This window comes from Phascolarctos cinereus, unplaced genomic scaffold, assembly GCF_003287225.1.
Source record: "Phascolarctos cinereus isolate Bilbo 61053 unplaced genomic scaffold, phaCin_HiC Scaffold_726;HRSCAF=1367, whole genome shotgun sequence".
Lineage (NCBI taxonomy): Eukaryota > Metazoa > Chordata > Mammalia > Diprotodontia > Phascolarctidae > Phascolarctos > Phascolarctos cinereus.
The window spans coordinates 266607304-266629630 of NW_027556098.1; the positions used below are offsets into that span (position 1 = coordinate 266607304).

Sequence of the window (22327 nt, forward strand, 5' to 3'; positions counted from 1 at the left end):
TAGTTCACATATCCACCAACATTTGGGAGTCTTTAGAGATCAGGGTTTGAAATTTCCCCCTGACACTAGCTGTCTGACCACGTACAAGTTACCTAATCTTTCCCAGTTTCTATTTTCTCATTTGTAAAATGGGAATGATAGCTATAATACTTAGCTCACAAGGATATTGTGAGGATCAGATAAGATAATGCATGTACAGTACTTATTGGCTCACTTACACTGGCTTTAATGTCAGTAATTTATTTCATAACAATTAATAACTGGATATCAGACTGCAAAGAGCCCTCAAGCAGGAAGCCTCAGAAATGAGTGTTTGTTCCTCTGTTTTTCCACATTTTTATCACTGAATTCAATGGATAGATAAGATACGTATCATAGGTGCAGCTAAGTGGTACAGTGGATAGAGTGCCAGGCCAAAGTCAGAAAGACTCACCTTCCTGAGTTCAAATCTGGCCTCAGATGCTAAATAGCTGTGTGCCTCTAGGCAAGTCACTTAACCCTATTTGCCTCAGTTTCCTTATCTGTAAAATGAGCTAGAGAAAGAAACAGCAAACCACTCCAGTACCTTTGCAAAGAAAATCCCCAATGGGGTCACAAAGAGTTAGACATGACTGAAATGATTGAATAACAACAACAAAAATACTTATCAGATATTCAGATATTACAAAATTAGAAGGGATCACTGTCACATGGGATTACAGAGGCATTATTCAAAAGAATTCTTACAGGCTAGAACAAACATTCAAAGCTAATGAGATTAAGTTTAATAGGTATATACATAAAGTTCTATTACATGTGTTCAAGTAGTGGATGGAGGAGTCATGGGCTACAGAGCAGATTTAGGAAAAGGATTTATTTTCTGTGAGTTTTAGCAGACTGTGAGTTCAATTTTAGTCAACCACATGATGGCAGCCAAAAATATTTACATGATTTTGGACAGTTTTAAAAGATGCAGTGTCCGGGGGCAAAAAAAGTTGTAGGTATACAGTACTCTGCTCTGGTTAGACCACAACTGCAGTATGGAATCTGGAACATTCCGTGTGGAGTATTCTGGGTACTGCATTTTAGACATGGCATTGACAACTGGAACAGATCCAGAGAAGAGTTAGCAGATCATGGCAACTGTAGAGACCATCTGATATAAGCATCAGAGGGGGGAACTGGAGACCCCTGTCTCTTAGGACTCTTTAGTTTCCTCTGAGGCTGACTTTAAGTGCCACCTGGTATAGGAAACCCATACAGATCCCCACAAAGCATAGTGCCTTTTCTACCCAAATCACTTTGTATACATTTGATATTTAAAAGGAGACTTGGTGTCGTGGTTTAGACTTTTCATACTTGGCCTCAGAGGACTGATGGAAGTCTGTCTGATGGAAGTTATAGAGATGTAGATTTCTGCTTAATTTAATGTAGGCAGATAGATAATTTATTAAGTACTTATGTGCCAGGCACTTTAGTAAGCACTGGGAAAAAATACAAACAAACAAAAAAAAAACAAGTCTGTACACTTAAGTGGCTTTAATTCATATAGGTGAAGAAAATACATAAAAAGAAACTAGAAAGGGGAGGAGAGGGCTTGCAGGTAGTGGGGGCAATAGAAAATCTCAGAGACAGGAGCAAAGCCAGAAGAGAAGTGAGCATGGAAGGTCTGGGCACATCCTTAAATGGTGGTCACTGGGTAGAAAATCATCAGTTGAAGGAAAGTGTCACAAGGATGGATGTTTTTTTTCTAGAATGAGAAGGCTGCTGGAGTGGCAGGTGGGGGGGTAAGGGGACATAAGGAATCAAAACTGTTTCAGGAGGTAGTAGATTTTCCTTAGTGAAAATCTTAAATCCAAGACTAAATTCCTAAGATGGTCACCTATTAGTGATATCGTGGAAGGACTCCTTTAATACAGGTTGTATTTGATGACCATTGAGGTACCTTCCACTTTTGTGACTCTGAGTGAAGAACTGCTATCTTGAGGTAGCTAGAGGATGCAGTACATAAAGTGCCAAGTCAAAAGCCTTGAACCAGGGCCTTGGGTCAAGAAGACCTAAGTTCAAATCCGGCCCCAGACACTTACTAGTTCTTTGGCCTCGGGCAAGTCACTTAACCTATTTATTTCATTTTTCCAACTGTAAAATGGGGATAACAACATCACTTATTTCTGAGGATTGTTGTGAGGGTCAAATGAGATAATATTTGTAAAGTGCTTAGCACAGTGCCTGGCACATAGTAAGTGCTATATAAATGCTGGCTGCTATCACTAACACTGTCATCATTATTATCATTATTATATTCTTCTCCTCCAAAAGCCCCAATGGCTTGGGTGTTGGATTTTGACAGCCAAAGGACTAGTGGCAACCCTTGGCTCCCCCTAGGAGAACTGGCCACTGGGATCTGATGCCACTTCCCATCCCTCTACACCTCGGCAGGCAGTTAAATTTCCATCCCAAGTACCCACTTTGAAATTGCCTGATCACTTCTCTGGGGCGCTGCTTTTAAAACACAGGACTAAAGCTGTCTGCCAACCACATGGCCTGAGTCCTAAATTGTGATGCCAGATGACTGCTGAGGCCCAGCTGCCAGAGCTGGCTTGACTGCTGGCAAACTGGTAGGCTTCCTGGTTCAGATATTCTGGAGCTTCCTGGGACAGCTGTTCCCACCTTCTGAGACCACAAGCCACCCTAAATGTTCTGCCTTTGCTGTACCTACCATTGCTCTGACATTTGGGTTTCTCTTAGAGATGTACAACAATGTAATTCCTTCAAAGGTGGATAAGGGGGCTCCAAGAGAATGTTAATATGAACTTGTCTTTGTTCTTAATTAGATCCCTTCAAGGGAAAACCTCCTGGCCTGTTTTCTTATCTAGCTTTGTCAGAGCTTGTCAGCTTTATCTAAGCACTCTGAAGAAGTCTCTTCACCAGCTTACTTACTTGTTTGCTTACAGGCTATATTATCATAATCCTAGTCAATTGGAAAAGGAAATGAATCTGTGATCCACTGATCAGGAAAGGTCTCTCTGGGTCTCAGTTTCCTTTTATGTAAAAGAAGGGGGGTTGGATTTCTGTTATGACCTATAGTTTTGAATCCTATAATTCCTTGGCATCATAATTAACACTGAAGACAAGGGGCAATGGAATGGAGGAATTTTATGCAGCATGCCCCCAATATCTAATGGACTGGGGTCTTCCAATGGCTGTTATAATTTGCAAACCCAACTATTCCATTTTGGGCAAAGCTGGGAATATGCTTTTTGAGAAGATCACAGATTTAGAGTTATAAAGGACCTTACAAACTATCTAGGCTTCCCCTTTCTTTTATCGATGAAGAACTGAGACCTCCACAACAAATGAGCTGCTATACTTCTAATAGTCAGCAATAAGATCAGAAACATTTCCTGATCAGTAAAATACAGTTGGCATGTGATAAAAGTGCTCCCCAAAGTGATACAGGGGTACAAATCTTACCCTGACTCTTCAGCAGCATCCCAGGATATAATTTCCTCATGAGTATCAGGTAAACCCACATCTGTTTAGAATTTCTCATTTATATCCCTCTTTTCTTGAACTTCTGTTCCCCTAGACACAAGGGACTTTGTGGAGTAACCAAAGAAATCTGAGTCTCTATGGTTTCTATTTCTTGCGTTCCCATCTGCTTCTACTCTGAACCCAACTAGCAGTGTCTATAAGTATCACGGGGGTTGACATCTCCAAACTTCTTATGGGGTTCTGCCTCTTCTCATCCTCTGTACAAGTTAACCCGGCCTTGTGTTATCAGCCTTGTGTTATCAACCAACCATAGGCTCTGGATGGAAATTTCCTGGTGTCTTCCTCTGTTTCTCCACTTCCTCCTGGCCTCTTGTCTTGCTTTGCAGTATTCACATTTTCATCCAAAACTAAGTAAATAGGTGGATATCTGTGCTATCCCAGAGGCCAGGCCCATGGAAACTGGAAGACAGCACCACTCAAGAGAACTGATGGCAATACTCTCTGCCCTTTCCTCCTCATTTTTTTCCTAGTATGGACAAGTATAGTATTTTCTAGAATACTTTAATGGAAAAAAATATTCTAGAGCAGAAATCATGAGATTTTGTTCCCATTTGGCCACTTTGACCTTGAATAAGTCTGTTATATTCTCTTAGCTTCAATTTTCTTACCTCAAAAGTAAAGGATTAGATCAAGAATTCTTAACCTAGTGTCCATTAACTTTTTTAAAAAAAAATTTTGATAACTATATTTCAGTATAATTGGTTTTCTTTATAATTTTATGGATATTATTTTATGGATATAAGAACATTATTCTGAAAAGGGGTCCATAGGCTTTACTAGATTGCCAGAGGACTCAACAAGGTTAAGAAGTCTTGGACCAGATAATGTCCAGAGGGCTGGGGCATGTCTCTGCTATACATGTTAAGACTGCCTTGGGTTATCCCTCTACTATATCCTATCGTGTCTAAAGTCTACTAAAGTTTACTGCATCTAAAGCCCTTTCTGGCTCCTGGATTCAATGAGTTTGGGGTTTAAATGATTTAGATTGGCCCCAACTAGGTAAATTATAATGAGTCTCCTTTTATGGAGATGGAAAATTGGAAGCTCAAAAAGGCCAAGGTCCCAAGTACATGGAAAGAGACACAGAGTGAAATCTTGGGACCAGAACCCAGACCCAAACCAGGTGAAATTCGGCTTCTGTTACTTCTGTCATCTTCTTTTTAACTCAGATTTTTTAAATTGCCTATTTGTAGTATTTTAGTCATATTTACATGTCTGCATCAATGAAATGTAATAACATAAGGAAGAGAAGTGAAGCAAGCCTTTAAAGCCTTCAGAAAAACTTGAGCTGTTGTTAGAAATGTGGGGAGAAGGTTGTGATACATCTATTGGGGATGGGGAATACTGGAGGAGCTTTATTAGAGAAGGCAATTCTTACTCTCCTAATTACCTCCTGAAGATAGTTGCAGAAAGCAAAAAAGAGGGCATGCTGAGCACCTCAGGTTGCTCCAAGTGACTTTGGAGCAGCGATAAAATAACAAATATATTATAATCAGTGCCAGCTCTGCACTGTGCTCAAAACACAAGGCTAGGGTAGATGGATCTGATTTCAATATATTTTTCAAGATTCTCAACTCCTTCAGCCTTAATGAGGGGAGGAGATTGGCCCTCAGAAGTACTTTACCATGGGTATTTATAGTAGACCTAATGCACCAGTTGTCTTCTTTTCATATTACTGCCCTGATTCTTCAGTGCACAAGATGAATAATTTACAAAAAAGCGCATGTAAGTATCTCTTTATTATTCATTATAATGAACTGAGACAGGAGTAATACTCCACTCTTCTGGAATCCCCCAGGGCTCAGCTCTGCCAGGCTGTGCTTTGCTTTCCCACAGTTAATTTGAGAGGAAGGAGACTTTTCTCTGTGGACATTGGGACTAACTGGGACAGATAGTATTTAGAAGGTTGGGGCCCAGTATACATATGAGGAAGCAAAGGAGTGAGGAAGGCACAGGCCTAAGATTGCAAGGGCATTGTTCGGTCAAGTTTTGAGAGAATTGACATAACTGCTGGGTGCCAAGTAATGAAGCGTTACAAGGAATTGTCAAAGAGTAAGAGAAATTGGTCGTTGGTGAGTGCTGGCAGAATACAAATTAATTTTAATATTATCCTGAGCAGAACATAATTAGGAAGGTAAATCTTCAGGAAAATAAAGGCATATAGTACATTCTACTGCCAATCTAAATCATCTGAAATTATTTTCTGTTGGGGTATTTTTTGGAGGGGGGTGGTTATCTTTCCATTAGAGTGGACGATTGAGAACTGTTTCTATAGTTTATCTGATCTTCCTGAGCTAAGCAAAGGCTGGTATACCCCTGGAAAGGTACAAGTGGATAAATGTCTTGGTGAGCTTCCATTTTTCATGGTATAAAAGAAAAACACCTTGGACTAAGAAAGACCTGGGTTCAGCCATGCTCACCCATTCATTGGGTATGTAACTTTGGTGCTGACTGAATTCACTTCATCTTATATTAAGCTGGATTAGGTAAAATCTCTGTCTTTGTGAAACTTATAGTCAATTAATACATCAAAATACAATATGACAGACATTAATCCACGGTATACAGAGAACTGTGCACAGTTGGGAAGGGGTGAGGGGGATGAATTTAAATAAGACATAGCCCTTTACCCCTAAGGACCTTATACTCTAGCAGAGGACTGAGGCAACAACCTAAATAGCTGAAACAAGCACATGATAAATACATCTGAGAATTACAAAGCACAGTGCTATATGAAATCAGAGTAAGGGATGATTATTACCAACCAACAGGAATACACAAAGGTTTCATGAAGGAGGGGGCATTTGACTGGAGCTTTAAAGTATGGATGGGTAGGAATACTAGAGGTGAAGAGAAAGGGGTACCTTCCCTATTATGGAACACTGTGAATAAAAGGGTGGAGCCAAAAGAAGCCTTAGGTGTATGAAGATATCTGGAGATCAATGAATTCAATTGGAGTGCAGATAGCATGACTAGGGCCTGCAGGAGAACAAGAAAGATCATTTTGGTGGTAATATGGAGCATGGGTGGGATAAAGCAGATATTAGAGGGAAGATGTACAAAGAACAGATTGGAGAAGGCTATGCATGTTGGAATGAGGGCCTGCCCTGAGGTAGTGGTAATCAGAGTAGAGAAAAAGGGATGGATTTCAGAGATGGAGAATTTACAGGACTTGGTAATTTATTGGCTATGAGAGATAATTGAGAGGAAAGAGTGAAAAATAATCTCACGGTTTTGAATATGAGGAAATAAGTATGGTGGTATTACTAATAGAAATAATAAACTCAGAAAGAGAAGGATATTTTGGGGGAAAAGATAATCTTGGTATTGGATTGGGATGTCTGTTTGATGCCCTTTAAGCATTTGGAGATATGGATCTTGAGCTCAGAAGATCAGGACTAGAGGTACAGATAGGTAAATCATTTTCACAGAGGTACTAATTATAGCCACTGCATTAAATGCAGTTGCTAAGGGAGTAAGTGAAAAGAGAGAATAGGACATAGCAGATATTTGATGGGCAGCCACATAAAGTAGTGAGAAGGGGAAAGAAGGACTTCAAAGGACAAGTTAGACCAATAAGGAAAGAACAGGGCAGAGCAATATCCCTAGAGCTGAAGAGAGGGTACCCAGAAAGAAGAGGCCTACTTATTCAATAGGGGCAGGTAGGTGGTATAGTAGATAGAGTACTGGGTCAGGAGGATCTGAGTTCAAATTTGACCTCAGATACTTACTAGCTGTGCAACCCTGGGCGAGTCACTTCACCCTGTTTGCCTCAGTTTCCTCATCTGCAAAATGAGCTGGAGAAGAAAATGGCAAGCCACTCCAGCATCTCTGCCAGGTAAATTCCAAATGGGGATCACAAAGGGTTGGACATGACTGAAACAAATAAAGAACAACAAACTTAATCAGTCTTCTAAAGTTTCAGGGAGTTCAAGGACTGAACAAAATCCCATTGGCTGTGGTAAATAGGGTATTATTTGGAAGGCAGTTTCAGTGTAGCAGTCTTTTTATTTTTCTTTTCAGAGGTGAGGGTCTATAGATGTGAAAAAATCACATTTACTGCTGAGAGTTTATGCAATGGGGCATTTCCCTAAGCTATTTCTCCCCCTTTTATATTTTAATCATTGCTAAAAGGGATGGTTCCCTGGTCTGAGCCTCTACCCTGCTCTGACCCTGGGCAGGGGGTGGGGAAAAAAAGATAGTGGAAAGTCAAGGTGATATTAAAATGAAAGCTATCAATAAACTTTTTAAAAAGAGAGACCCTTTTCAGCACAAGTGGTGAGGATAGAAGACTGCTTCTAGGCATTGAGAGAATAAGGCTTGGTGCTGGTACTGGTGGTGTTTTTGATGTTCATCCTTCGTTCTTGAAGAGGATCACGGCAGCAATGAAGGCAACAAGTACCAATGGTTCCCTATTACCTTCAGGATCAAATATCAAATCTTTTGTTTGGCATTCAAATGCCTTCGTAAACTGGTCCGCCTCTACTTTTCCAGTCGTTTTATGCTTTAAGCTGCCCCCTTACCCTCCAGGTTTTCTGTGATCCAGTGACACGGCCCCATTCATTTTCCTTACACAGCAATCTCCCTACCACAGCTCTGGGCGTTTTCACTGACTTTCCCCCATACCTGTAACTTTCTCTCATTCTAGGACGTCACCGGTTGTCCTGACCTTTATCTTGCCACTGGACTTTTGATGACTCTGGAGGAGAGACTGATGCTGATGACTTTGCACAGCTCTGCCTCTCCTGAATCCCATTCATAGGCAACTCAAGATTTCACCCTTGTGCCTTTGTGATGTCATTGGTCCTCTTCAAGAATGAAGGATGAACAGCAATTCACTCCCTCTTACTCTCTGCCTATTCATTTCCTTAGCTTCTGTCAAGTCTCTGCTGGATTCCCACCTCCTATAAGAAGTCTTTCCCAATCCTCCTTAAAGCTTGTATGTTCCCTCTGTGATTACCTCAAAGTTATATAGCTTGTCAGTATGTAGTTGTTTACATATTTGCTCCCCTGTTAAACTGTGAGATACTTGAGAGCAGGGACTCTTCCCCCACTTTTCTTTGTATCCCCAGTGCTTAGCACAGTGCTGGGCATATAGTAGGCACTTAATAAATGCTCGTTGACAACATTTTAGAGAAGTTTAGCAGTAAAGGTGAGGAGAGAGATGATGATAGGTCAATGGGCTAGAGATATCAATATAAAGTATGTGTGTGTATCTATAAAGATGTTGATATTTGCATAAGTCTATAATATTGGAGACATTGAAGCATGCTTATAGACTGGCAAGAAGAAAGGAATCAGTTGGAGAGGGGAAAATGGAAGATTCATGAGAGATAATGCATGATTCTTGCTGAAAACTCCTTCAAGGAGTAGGAAAGCACGGCATTGATGGTAAAAATAGAGAGGTGGCCCTCATGAGTAGAAGGTGTATTTTACCTTCTATGCCTACTAAGGTAGGGGAAAGGAGATAAAACTGAGAAGGACTAGGAAAGACACGAGCTGAGTCCAGTGGGCTCTTGTCTTACTAATGAATTAAGAGGTCAGGTTATCTGCTGTAAAGGTCAGGGTGGCAGTTCAGATGAGAGGAAAGAAAAGAAGGTTTGGAATAGTCGCTATAGGGAATAAAATGAATAAAACCAGGTAGAACTGAAGGATTGCTAAGTATCAGTGAGGGTGTTCAACTGAGGTTATGTACCATGAATTTGTAGTAGGTAAAATCATCTTGATTGTGTTACTTTATACACTGACACTCAGCAGTCTTGGAGCAGGAACAAAGATGTCATGTGGTGAAGCTTATTCAAGGATACTGATCCACAGGTCAGGGGTGGTGGAAGATCAGGGGGAGCAAGGGATTCTAGGACTGCTGATACATTAAAGTGGCAGAAGATGAGGTCAAGGCTGGGTCTTGATGCAAGTGAAACAAAAGTGGAATGGATGGATTGGGAGAAGAGAGATGGGTCAAAGAGTGAAAAGTCACAAAAAGGGTGAAAATTAATTTTTTAATGTGATGAAGAAAGTGGAAGAGTTAGAAAGAGAAGAAGGGGAAAGAGGATAGAATTCCAAAGACCAGAATCTTGGGAGTGGTATAATTTATGACCTAATGATTTTAAGGCATCATTATGCTGGTATAAAGTGGAGAAGTAATGGGAGTGGAGGAAGTTGTGGAATCATTTGGGGAATTTGTTAGAGGAATCATCATTACAAATATTGATATCCTCCAAGCCAAATGCAACAGGATATGATAGAGCTTAATCATGAGTCACTGAAAAGTTTGGGACAATCACATAAATGTTTGTGAGGACAGCAGCAAGCAAGACAATAGAATAAGTGCAACAGAAAAGAAAAAGTCATGGAGATAAAGCAAGGAATATTCCCACTCCTGCTCTTGGGCCAAAATGCTGATGGGAATAGAAGAAGAAGTAGTCTTTAGTGGAGAAGGTTTCTGATGGATACTTTCTCTATTAGAATATAAGCTTTTTGTGGGCAGAAACTGTCTCCCCCCACCCCCACCCCCACCACTATTAGCCCAGTGCTGTGCACATAGTAAACATCTAATAAATGATTTTTGTATTCATCCTTTCTCACACCAACCCTGTAAGGCAGATTGTGCAAGTGTTGCTATCCGTATTCAACATGTGAGGAACTTCAGTTCAAATAGGTAGAAATAATAGATGCCATCAGTATAACATGTTCAACAGAGAACTTCTAACCTTAATCTATCTTAAGAGTTTGAAATAGGATATGCAGAACTTGAATTTTCACATGCAGCATGTCTCCAGGAAATTTCTCTGCTCCTCAACTTAATAAGCAAGGCTCCTGGGTTTGGGGGGAGGAAAGGTTATATGTAGGAATTTCACCTGGAGTGAATGAGAGACTGAGAGAGGGAGAAAGGGCATTGATACAGAGAATGCAAGGGAGAAATGGAAGACACAAAGATGGTAGGTACAGTTGCACCAGGAGAGGGAATGGCCTAACTCTACAAAGGATCCTGCTTACATTTCCCCAAAAGAAGTTGAAAGGGAAAGGACAGACATCTCCTCCACGACAGAAATGTGCCATTGGCAATAAGACTGTGATATCCGGGCTGAGTGAGGAAGTGGACCTACTGGAGTACTGGGTAGAGAGATTCTCCCTAGCTGTCAGCGTGTTGGAACAAAAGTTCTGGTGGACCTTCCTTAGTCTAGGCTTTGGGTGAAGAGCTGCGGTTTCAGTGCTGGAGCTCCAGGGTATGTCTTTTCCAGGCCGGTCATGGTTCACTTGGAGGAATACCTCCCTGATTCTTGGTTGTTTCACCATTAAAGTGAGTAGAATAATACTGCCCTTTCCTATTTCACAAATTTGTCGTGAGGATTAAACAAGATAAAACATTGTTAGTATTAAATAAGCTAAGACATATACACACACGTATGTGTATATATGTATATAGACATATATATGTGTATGTATGTGTCTATATGCATATAGACACATACACACATACATACACACACACACACATATACACACACATAGAAGTGCTTTATAAACTATTAAATGTTTTACAGATGTAATTTGCCATTCGCATATTCCTGAACATTACCGTGTTGCACTGCTTTCAATATTCCCTCAATAAATGAATGAAACCAGGGTGGGGATAGAAAGATCATGATTGTGTCCAGGTCAGTAACTTCATCTCCTCTCCCTGGTTTGAGTTGTCTAATGTTTTCTACGAGATGAGAAGAAGCTCTTCTTCCCAGATTGGCAACCTGTGGAACACAGCTGAAGGAGATGAGAATTAAAGACAGCAGTCTTCTGGAGCTGAAATGCCTAAGTTTGCCAAATTTAACAATGCAGCTTGTATTGCCCCCAGGGAATTTCTCTCTCTATTCATACAATGGAACAGGAGAGAGATCTATTTTTTTTAAGGGAAAAGTTTGTACAATTTCTAAGAAATGAGCCACTGTCCTGAAAAAAAGAAAAGATTCACTTATTTTAAATATATAGATTAGGAAAAAAAAAGAACTAAACAAAGCAAACACTTTACAAACACCAGAGAGATGGTAACTAAGATGGGTGAAGGCCTCATGAAGATTGTACGTCACTCCCCATCCCCACCCCTCCATCTGTCCCACACCATCTGGCCATTTAAAATGGGAATCACATAAAAACCCAGAGCAGTTTGTTTAGGCATGTAGTCTGTTCAGGACAGCACAGAATGTATCAAGGAATCTTACTGGCTCCCCATTTGGCCACCATAAGTTTATAGGACTATACATGGATGGCAGCTGAACACATCTATTTATTAAACTCCAATTCCTCCTTATGAAGGGAAGCATGATCGATAGGTAAAATACTAGCAAATCTGTCAGAAGACCACTGGCCTTTGGCCCACTTTCCCACCAGTATGCAGAATGGGAGGTGTTGTGCTATGGTGACACAACCTGGGGCCTGAACTTCACCACTGACCCTTCTCCTGAGAGGAAGGAATGTGGGATCAAAAATGTGAGATTGTAAGAAAAGGGCCAACGGAACTGCCTGTCTAGGACAGACCAACACACTCTGATCATATTAAGCATTCATTTCTGATGATTAGTTGTAGATTTAAGGCTGTAACTCAATGCCTCAGTTTCCAATATAAAAATGGGGGTAATACTACTTCAAACCTCAACTCACAGATTTGTTGTGAGGATGATGTTTTGTAATTATTATGTTATACCATGGTCAGATATTATGATCATCTGTGACATGGGAATAATAGTGTCTACAAGATAATGAACTTCATTGTCAGTATTATAACCTGAAAAGAAATATGGAGATAGCCTGTGGAGTGAAAGGGTTTGGGCAAAGATCTCCCTAAATAAAAGGTAGTATTAAACATTGGCATCTTGGTACAACGGGAAAAGGACAAAGACTTGGAGCCAAAGAAATTCATTTTGAACCTCATCTCTGCCACTTACTATCTATGTGACCCTGACTAAGTCACTTAGCTCTCTGGGCTTCAGCTTGTTCAACTGTAAAATGATACCACTGGACCAGATGATCCTAAACATTATCACCATTGGTTGAAAGATCCTTGACTCTGGAGTCAAAGGACCTGGGTTCAAATTTAGCCTCTGGTGCTTTCAACAAAGTACAAGTCATTTTATGTCCCAATGCTTCATTTTCCCTATTTGTGAAATGAAGAGATTGAGCTAGATGGCTTCTGTGGTCTCTTCCAGCTCTAGATTTATAATGGTATATACTCACCCTGTGGTATATATTGGGTTATGTGTTAATGTGAGGCAAGGTGGGGAAAGTCAATTAACGAACAGACTATAGGATGTAGTGTTTTTGTTTGTTTGTTTGTTTGTTTTTGCTGGAGGAATTAACAACCTCACTGTGGAAGCAAGACAATCAAGAGACAACTATGAACAAGATAAGACAGCATGTAAATGCTATACTGTATAGCAGTTCCTAGTAAAGTGCTTTGGAATCTCAGAGAAAGATTGGTGAGGGAGGGCAAAAGTAATCAGGGATCTTCATAGAGGAAATGGGATTTGAGTGGGACTTTGAATGACAGGTACATTTCAGATAAGTATTAGAGGGGGGAGATTATTTTAGTTATGGTCAACATGAGCAAAGTCATAAAGTTTTCTTCATCTCACTGTGGATTAGTGGAAGGGTGAGTTGGGAAGTACTGGTAGGAAAATATCTTCTTGCTCTGTGAGATATGTTTGTTGTTCAGTCATTGCAGTCCTGTCTGACTCTTCATGACCCCATTTGAGGTTTTCTCAGCAAAGATACTGGAATGGTTTGCCATTTCCTTCTCCAGCTCTTTTTACAGATGAGGAAACTGAGACAAACATGTTTAAGTGACTCACTCAGGGTCACACAGCTCATGAGTGTCTGAGGACAGATTTGAACTTAGGTCTTCCTGACTCCAAGCCCAGTGAGACATAACATATGCTAACTAGTTAGAGTAACAGAATCAGAGCTCAGAGAGCTATAGCATTTTCCCAGCTTTACAAATAAATTCCACAGCCTCTTCTGGTATGCTCCTTCTGCAAAACTGGAATGGAACCTTGAAATACAGCACTGCCTTATGGTGGCAGAGAGCTGGGTCAGACCCTTGCAGTTCTTCTCATCTCTTGGGTTTTCTGACCTCATGGAGCTTCCCCACAGCCCTTTCTGGCATGTGTGGAAATCGCTGGGCTCTAACCTATGTTCTGCCAGAGACCCTGCTCCCACCCTGCTGTACAGGAAACTCAGTACTGACTTATTCCATTCCTCAAAAAGATATCAAGCTCCCCAGACTGCCTGCTTTTAATTTAAAAAATTTAATTTATACTTTTCCATGGATGATACTGAGACAGACATGGCCATGAGTAAATATGTCAGGATAATCTATTGGACAGAATTTAAATGGTATGTGCTTGGGAAACATTTTAATTTCTATTCGCTCAGTTCTTTGCCAAAGAAAATGAACAAATCAGGGAGCCAAGCTTTCAAAGCTGCTCAGCATGGGAAGGCAAGGGAGAAAGGAGGGGAGGGAGGAATGGGGGCAGGGACCAGATAAATCTGTGTGCCTTCTCAAGTCATCCCTGGCAGGTTGTAGAGCACATCCTGAAAATGCCCGAGGGTCAGAGATGTATATCACGAGCAAGCAGATGTGAGTGCTACAAAACAGAGTAAAGCTGTCATTGTGGTTTACAACCCCATGTCAAGTAGAACCCTACTGGCAAAGGCAGGTGGTGAAGGGAATTTGGGGGTGGGCTTCTGGGCGAAGAGGCATTACTATCACTATTCTCACCCTAAAAAAAAATCAAACACAAGCAGACAAAAAACAATTTTTCATTCTTCAAAAGATTCATAGCTTCTGTAATGACCTTGCTTCATGCCACAGTGTTGCTATCTAAGTCACAACCATTAGGAAAGGGGGTGAAACTTGGAGGAATGTTAAAGTAAGGCCGTGATTTTCAAAATGATGGTACATTTATAGGGACCTCAGAGGTCATAGAGTCTGGCCAGTGCCCTCAATTTACAATGGAGGAAACAGAGGCATAGAGAGGATCAGTGACTTTCTCAGGGTCACACAGGTAACCATCCCATCAGAGATGGGATATGAACCTGGGTCTTCTGATCACAAAGCAAGAACTCCTTACACTGAATGATGGTAATGCACATAAGGTGACAGACTAGAATATACAGAATACTACATTAGAACTTGCCCATTTCTCCAGGGAGAAGATTTCCAAATATACTGTGTTCATTCATGTCTGTCTCTCTATGACTCCATCTGGGGTTTTCTTGGCAAAAATATTGAAGTGGTTTGCCATTTCTTTCTCCAGCTTATTTCACAGATGAGGAAATCAAGACAAATAGGGTGAAGTGACTTGCTCAGGGTCACACAACTAGTAAGTGTTTGAGGTCAAATTTGAACTCAGGTCCTCCTAACTCCAGGCCCAGTGCTCTATCTACTGAACCCCCTAGTTGCTCCCTGATTTTGATTACTCCACTGCTTTCATTCCTCAAATTCAGTACTCATTACCCAGGCTGCAAGGCATCCAGTGATGCTTCCATTTAATTAAGAATGCAGTGTTCTGTGTAATTAAGCATTCCAGTTATCTCAGGGTTAATCCATTTGAACAGTGAAGCCACAATTCCCAACCACCCTTCTCTACTGAGTGTTGGCAGCCTGAACTCCCTTTCAGGTGTTCACAGTTATATTGATTGATATCTCAATTATGTATTTTAGAAATACAGTACTTTACCAGCCACTTATCATAAATCTGGCAAGCAGACCCTCAGCCCCAGTGTCAACACATTTTGCAAGAGGTCTGATAAAAACACAAAGTTAAAATTTTCCCCAATAGTCTTTGCTAAGCAGAATAAACCCAGAGGGAACAGTAAAACCTTTTCCCCAAAAACTTCACATGGGTGGGATGCAAAGAGCTTCAGAAGTCCAGAAAACATGACAAATATTTGAAAAATATTTTTTATTAAAAATGTTAGCAGCAACATATGGTCTGAAAAAACAACAGAGTAATTGGTGTTTTAAAGAAATGAAGCAATAGGAGAAGGATCTGAGATTTTAGCAGCCAGGGAACTCTGAGTTTTAGAACTTCCTTCATGAAAGCAGATCAACCATCTATGACTTAGCAGATAAATCCTTGTGCATATCGAAGTTAAATCACTTCATTTAATATTTAACAAGCATTTCAAAAGTTTTTACTACAAACCAGGTGCTAGGCAAAACAAAAACAAAAACCAAGATCAAAAACAATCTCTGCCCTCAAGGACTTCACATTCTATTAGAAGAAACAACAGACACCATCGAAATTTAAATCCAAACTATATTCAAAGTGCTCTCCCCAGCAGGAGTGCAGTCTTAACTGTGTGGATAAGGATAGAAGGTACTACTTGAAGAAAGCCAAAGATTCTAACAAAGAAGGGGTGGGGGGGGAAGAAATGTATTCCAAATGTGGAGAATGGTTATTAACATTGCAATGACATGAAGAGGGGAAGTTACAAGAAGTTACAAGTTACAAGAAGTTACAAGAGTAAGTCACTAAATCTGCTTGGTCAGACCTATGGTCCAGAAGTATCGATTTGGCAGCCATATAGAGATAGAGCATGGATTGGAAACTAGGCTTAGAGACCAATGAGGATCTGTATTGGAGCAATAGCTATATGAGATAAGAAAGTAAGCCGACTCTCACCAGAAACACTGGTATCTGTCTCAGAAGGATGGACTACTCTCAAGGCACTGCAACAGAGAGATTTATTCCCCCATAACTGGTTAGGAGACACTTCCTTTCCCAATCCAGGTCCCTATGGAAAGAAGAAAAAATATGTTCTATCTCCTCCTTCCCATACCCAGATTTAAAAATGGATCAAGATGCGAAGGGAGATATATGGAATTTTTCCTCAGGTACCTTTATATTCAAGGATGAACATCGGACCCTCTTTCTATCAGTCAGCAGAAAAATCTGAGTTAGGCCACTGCATGTGACAATATAGCAAGTGAGCAATATTTTCAAGGTAGAATTGGTAAAACTAGCCAAATGACTGATGTGAAGGGTGGAGAAGAGAGGAAAGCTGAGAATGACCCCTCAGTTTGAAACCTGAGTTGCTAAAAGTTTCTGGTGCTCTCTCAAAAAAAAAAAAAGAAAAAAGAAAAGAAAAAGGAAAAGGAAAAGGAAAAAAAGCAAGTTTGGAAGAATATGGGTTTCAGGAAAAGATAATTGTTTGGATATTTTGAGTCTGAGGTGTCTATGGAACATCCAATTGGCCGATGTTCAGTTTACACAGTTAAGTTGAAGAGGTGAGATCTAAACCCAAGTCTTTCTGTGGTTTCACTATACTAGAGATGATGCTACACTTAAATAAATAGTGATTAAAGTGGTTTCTGATTGCTTAACTAGTAGAAACGTTCCTTAATCAAAAACTCCAGCTTTTCTCTATTGGACCATGACCTCTCATCACTCCATGTCTTCTTATGAATCACTCCTCCAAAACCTGCCTTCACTTCTCAGCGCAAGCTCCAACCCCTCTAACCTTCAGTACTTTCTCAAACTATTACCACTCACCTCATTGCACTTTCCTCCTTTTCCAATCTCAATTTTGCAGCTAACCAATTCAACTCTACACTCTCCTCTCCAATCCCTTAACCCCTTTGTCCTATTGCTGCTCATATCTTACCATCCACCTCCTCTGTTCCTACTCACATGCTGCTAAATACAGCTAGAGAAAGTCACACAAGCATGCCAAATGAATACACAACAAACATGTGATTTAATCTCAACTGGGTTTTCACAGCAGAAAGGCAGTCCTTTATTTATCTTTAATTGACTCTCTATCTCATTCCCCACTGAAGATAATCCAAACTTTAGCCACTTCACCCTTGCTTCTTAATTGGACAATTAAGGTCATTTGCTGTGAATTCCATCTTCTTTCCTTCTCTTCTCAAAACCCCTTGAAATCTTACTCCATTCTCTCTTCCTTTACTCTAGTCTTCAATAATTGAGGTTTCTAAGATGTCCTCCTTGCCACAGATGACTGTTCTACATCCATCCCATATCCTCCCCTCTTCTCCAGCAGATTACTCACTCAGACATTCCCTCTCTCATCTTCAATCTTTATCTACTGCTTCCTTCACTACTGATTTCAAACATATCTAATGCCCTCCATCCTAAAAACAAAACAAAAAACCCCACCCTTTCCCTAGATACTATCATTTCCTCAAGCCATAATTCTTTATCTTCCCCCTCTTCCTCAGCCAAACCCCTAGAAAAAGTTGTCAACACCTTTGCTCCACTTTTTTCAATCCTCATTCTTTGTAATTTGCCTTCCAACATCATTTTTCTCTCTCCAAAGTAACTAATGACCTCTTAATTGCCAGATCTTATGGTCTTTTCTCAGTCTTCATCCTTCTTGACCTCTCTATTGCATCTGACACTGTTGACCACTCTCTCTTCCTTTTTCTTCCTCTCCTTGCTTTATTTTCATGACACTTCTTTTCTGATTCTCCTCAAAGCTCTGTCCTCAATGATCTTCTCTGCTTTCCTTATGCTCTTTCTTGATGACTTCATCAGCTCTCATGGTTTTAGCTATTACCTCTATGCAAGTCACTTAAAAATCTTTCTCAAATCTCTAATCTCTGTCTTGAACTCTAGTACTACATTAATCAATCAACATAAAAAAATTTATTAAGTACTTACTATTCATAGACCCCTATAATAAGCACTGGAGGTAAAAAGAAAAGTAACACAATTCCTGTCCCCAAAGAGTTGACATTCTTAGGGAAGAAACACGATGTAAGGACTAGTTACATACCAGACAGATACAGAATAGATGGGAGATAAGCTAAAGGCACTAATCACTTTGGGGAGAGGGGATAGGAAGACTACTACCTATTATACATTTGAAACTCAATGACTTGGAAAGCTTTCAAACTAAACATGTCCCAAACAGTACTCATCTTTCATACTACTCCACCCAAACCTATGGCTTCTTTTTTCAAAATGATCCTGTTTCTGTTTAAGGTACCATCATTTTTTCTCTTTCCCAGGTTTATGATGCCAGTTTTATTCTCTACTCTTTTCTTTCCCTCACTTCCTAATTAGTTTCCAAATCTTGATATTTCTACCTTTTGCACCTGACCGCTTTGCTTTATTCATATATCCTCCACCTTAGCTCAGGCCTTCATCACCTCTTGCCTAGACTATTTAAATGGCTCCCTAATTGGCCTCCTTGACTCTCTCTCCCTACTTCAATCCATCCTCCACACAGAGACCCAAGTGATTTTCCTTAAGCACAAATCTGACTATGTCACTCTCCTACTCAAAAAACTTCAGTGGCTTCCTATTGCCTCTAGCATTAAATAGAAATCCCTTTGTTGGGCTTTTAAACCTGGACTCAACCTATCTTTCCAGCCTTACTGTACATTATTCTTTGCCTGTTCTCAACAGTTCAGTTAAGACGGTATTTTCTCTTTTCTTCATGTTACCTTCCATTCCGCATCTCCGTATCTTTGCTTCTGCTCTGACTATTCCTTGTGCCTGGCGTACATCCCTTCCTTCTTCATCATGGAATGCCTCTTTTCCTTCAAGACACATAATAAGTACCACATTCCACATAACACCTTTTCTTATTACTAGAGCTCTCCCTCCCTAACTTCTAATTATTTTTGTATTTATTCATATATATTTATGTCTTATTTACTTATGTAAATGTCTCCCTCAGTAGAATAAGGTGAGGATTATTTCATTGTGTGTGTGTGTGTGTGTGTGTGTGGTGTGTATATATATATATATATATATATATATATATATATATATATATATATATATATATATATATATATATGTGTGTGTGTGTGCTTATGTATGCATCCCCAGCACCTAGCATTAGTGCCTAGCTCATGGTAGTTACTTAATAAATTTTAATTAGGTTGACTGAGAATGAATTTAAACAGTATCTTTTTTTTTCTCTCAGATGAAAACTAGCTTCCATAAAATCACATTATTTAGTGCCAAAAGGGATCTTTGAGTTCATCTAATCTCACCCACTCATTCTGCAGATGACAAAATTGAGGACCAGAGAAGTGGAAATGATTTGTTTGCCCAGGGTCAAGCACCCATTTGTGTCAGCATCTTGATATTACTTACTTCCTGTCTCCAAATCCAGTGGTCCTTTCTCTAATCCAGAGTCTCTCTTCATTGAAAGCACTAAGGTAGGAAGCAGATAGCTTCAGAATTTCTTGGAAAATTAAAGACAAGTTCTGAATGAGTTGTATTAACCTAATCCCCACTGTCTTCTGCCCTCCCCATAAAATGATTTGACACTATTTGTCAACAAGTCTGATTATGCTTCTAATTGCACAGGCTAGAGGGCAAAGCAATGAATTCAGAATCAAGAGCCTTGGTTTTAGGCTTAGTTTGGACTTCTGCCACCAAACTAGTTATGGGACCTTGGAAAAGTTACTTCCTGTCTCTCAGTTTTACTGGGCCCAGATGGCTCCAGAGGAGAAAAGAAGGCTGGTGACTTTGCACAGCCCTTCCTCACTTAAATCCAATTCACTTGCAAGTCATGACATCACCTTACTGACACCAGGGTCCTCCTGAAGAGCTAAGGACAAATAACAACAACAACAACCCTCTTCTCTAAAATAATGATGTTGGATTAGATGACCTCTAAAATCACTTCCACATCTGTGACCTTGATCAATAGGTTCAATTCAATTCAGTAGATGTTAATTAAGGACAGTTGTGCTAAAGGATGAGCTGGATGGAATATTTTAAAATAAGGCAAGACCCTTTCTTCACGGACCTTAAAATCTAGGAAATCTTCAGAGATAAAGATTTTAGTACACATGCATATAAGGAATTTAATACATGTTATATCAGAAAAGTAAAGAAAACCATATTATGTGAGATTCGAGAGAGAAGGTGATTACAAGGAAAAATTAGAAAATAATTTATGGGAGAGGTCAAATATATTTTAGCTGGGCTTATAAGAGTGAGTACCCAACTCAACAGGTGAGAAATGATATTGTAGGCAAAGGGAAAAAAAAAAACCAGTACAAGCAAAAGCAGTTCTTTTGGAAAGGCCTCAGAAGCATACCCAGGATTAAAGAGAACTTCACCACACTCTCATGTAGGCTATCATTGACATCTTCAGAAACCCAGAAGCTTCTACATTCTCCCTTCCCACACAATCACAAAGACACAAAGAGCTGACTATAGCAGGTAATTCATTCCTTGGAACCCAGACACCAGGAACTTATTAGCCATGACGCCCGATTCCAATTTCCTACTTTCCCCACCCTCTGCTCCTTAGTGTCTAGAAAGAGCATATCCAGAACACCAACTGCTTTCATTTCTCCACCCCCTTGCCCATAACTATATCTTTAATCATCACTGAACCCAGGAGGGTAGGACCTAGATCAATTGGAATTCTGATGAAATACAAATTTCCATATTCTTCCCTTCTCCAAAGTTAAAACTCTTCTAGTGATTCAGAGTTTCCATCTGATAAGGAGGAGACTGCTTTATCCTATTTGGTCTCCCTGAACTCCCCATCTACCTCAGAACTTCCCTCCTCTGTCTCTACTCTCTAATTCCCTGGCTTTCTACTAGGCCCTTTGGAAGTTGGAATTCGTCTGTCTTTTTTATTCATGGAAATTCTGTTCTTTCTAGAAGATATTCCTGGATGCCCCTTCTAGTACTGCTAGTACTTCTAGTACTCTTCTTAATTGTATGATATGACACACTGGGCCAGGAGGAGCCATATTCCTTGTTTCCCACTACTATTTTTGGGCTTCCTTCTGCTACTGTTATTCAGAAGACTCTCCTCCTTTGAGATTCAATCTATCTCTGTATATCACTAAGTCCAGAATGACTTTATAATCCACTGGTCTCCTGGTCACGGTCCAGTCTTTCTAAATTTGTATAGTAGTACTTGACTGAGGAACTACTGAAATTTTTCTTATCTCACAATCTCTGCCATCACACTAAGAATGTATATATGTGTATGTGTGTATTTTCATATACTTCATTCCTCCTAAATGTGTTTTGGTCCTAACTACAACTGCCAATCCCTCCATCCTTTCTTCTTCTCACAGACTATCATGCCAGGTATGGTTTTGGGGAAATCATAGTTAATTATAATTAACCAGATCAACTGCACTTTCTTCCACACCTTAATCCCTTCTCTCTTTGTCCTATGGACATTCATACTAGTGCAGCATTTAATCCTGGGGTACCTCTACCACCCACTTTCTTATCTTCTACTCCATGCTGGTTGAGGAAGTCATACAACTATGGCAAATGGGTCCATTACAGATCCATGTTATCTAATGTTACATCGGTTCTCACTGTTGATTAACAATTCTTTCATTATTCTCTAACAAGTTTTTGGGGAAGGAGGGCTGTCTGCAGTCACTCACAGGCGTGATCCCATTGCTAATTAACATGGAAGCTTTTATCTGCTCCATTTTCATCTTTGGGCAACCTGGTGGCCCTCTGATCCCAGGTACTTACCTTATTGATACCATATGTATTGTGAACACCCCTGATCGGTTTAGCCCATTCCAGTTTAGAACACCTAAGCTCAAGACACTGACCACCCTCAGTCTTCTAATAGCAGGCATTATGCCACCATGCCCAGCTTATTGACTCTTTCATGATTCTCAAAGCAGGATTGTTCCAAATTTTCCATTTCCCCAAGCCCACCCTCACTATCCTCTCAGTAGAAGAATTCAACTCCTTTACTGAGAATATTAAGGATATATGTTATAACCCCTCTTATCTCTAATACTTCTGTATTTTCAGCT

At 40.1% G+C, this 22327-nt stretch overlaps 1 protein-coding gene across 2 annotated transcripts in view; it reads left to right on the forward strand.

Moving 5' to 3' along the window:
* OPCML (opioid binding protein/cell adhesion molecule like) overlaps positions 1–22327 on the forward strand; it is a 1421771-nt gene that overhangs the window by 1067218 nt on the left and 332226 nt on the right. The window lies entirely within an intron of this gene.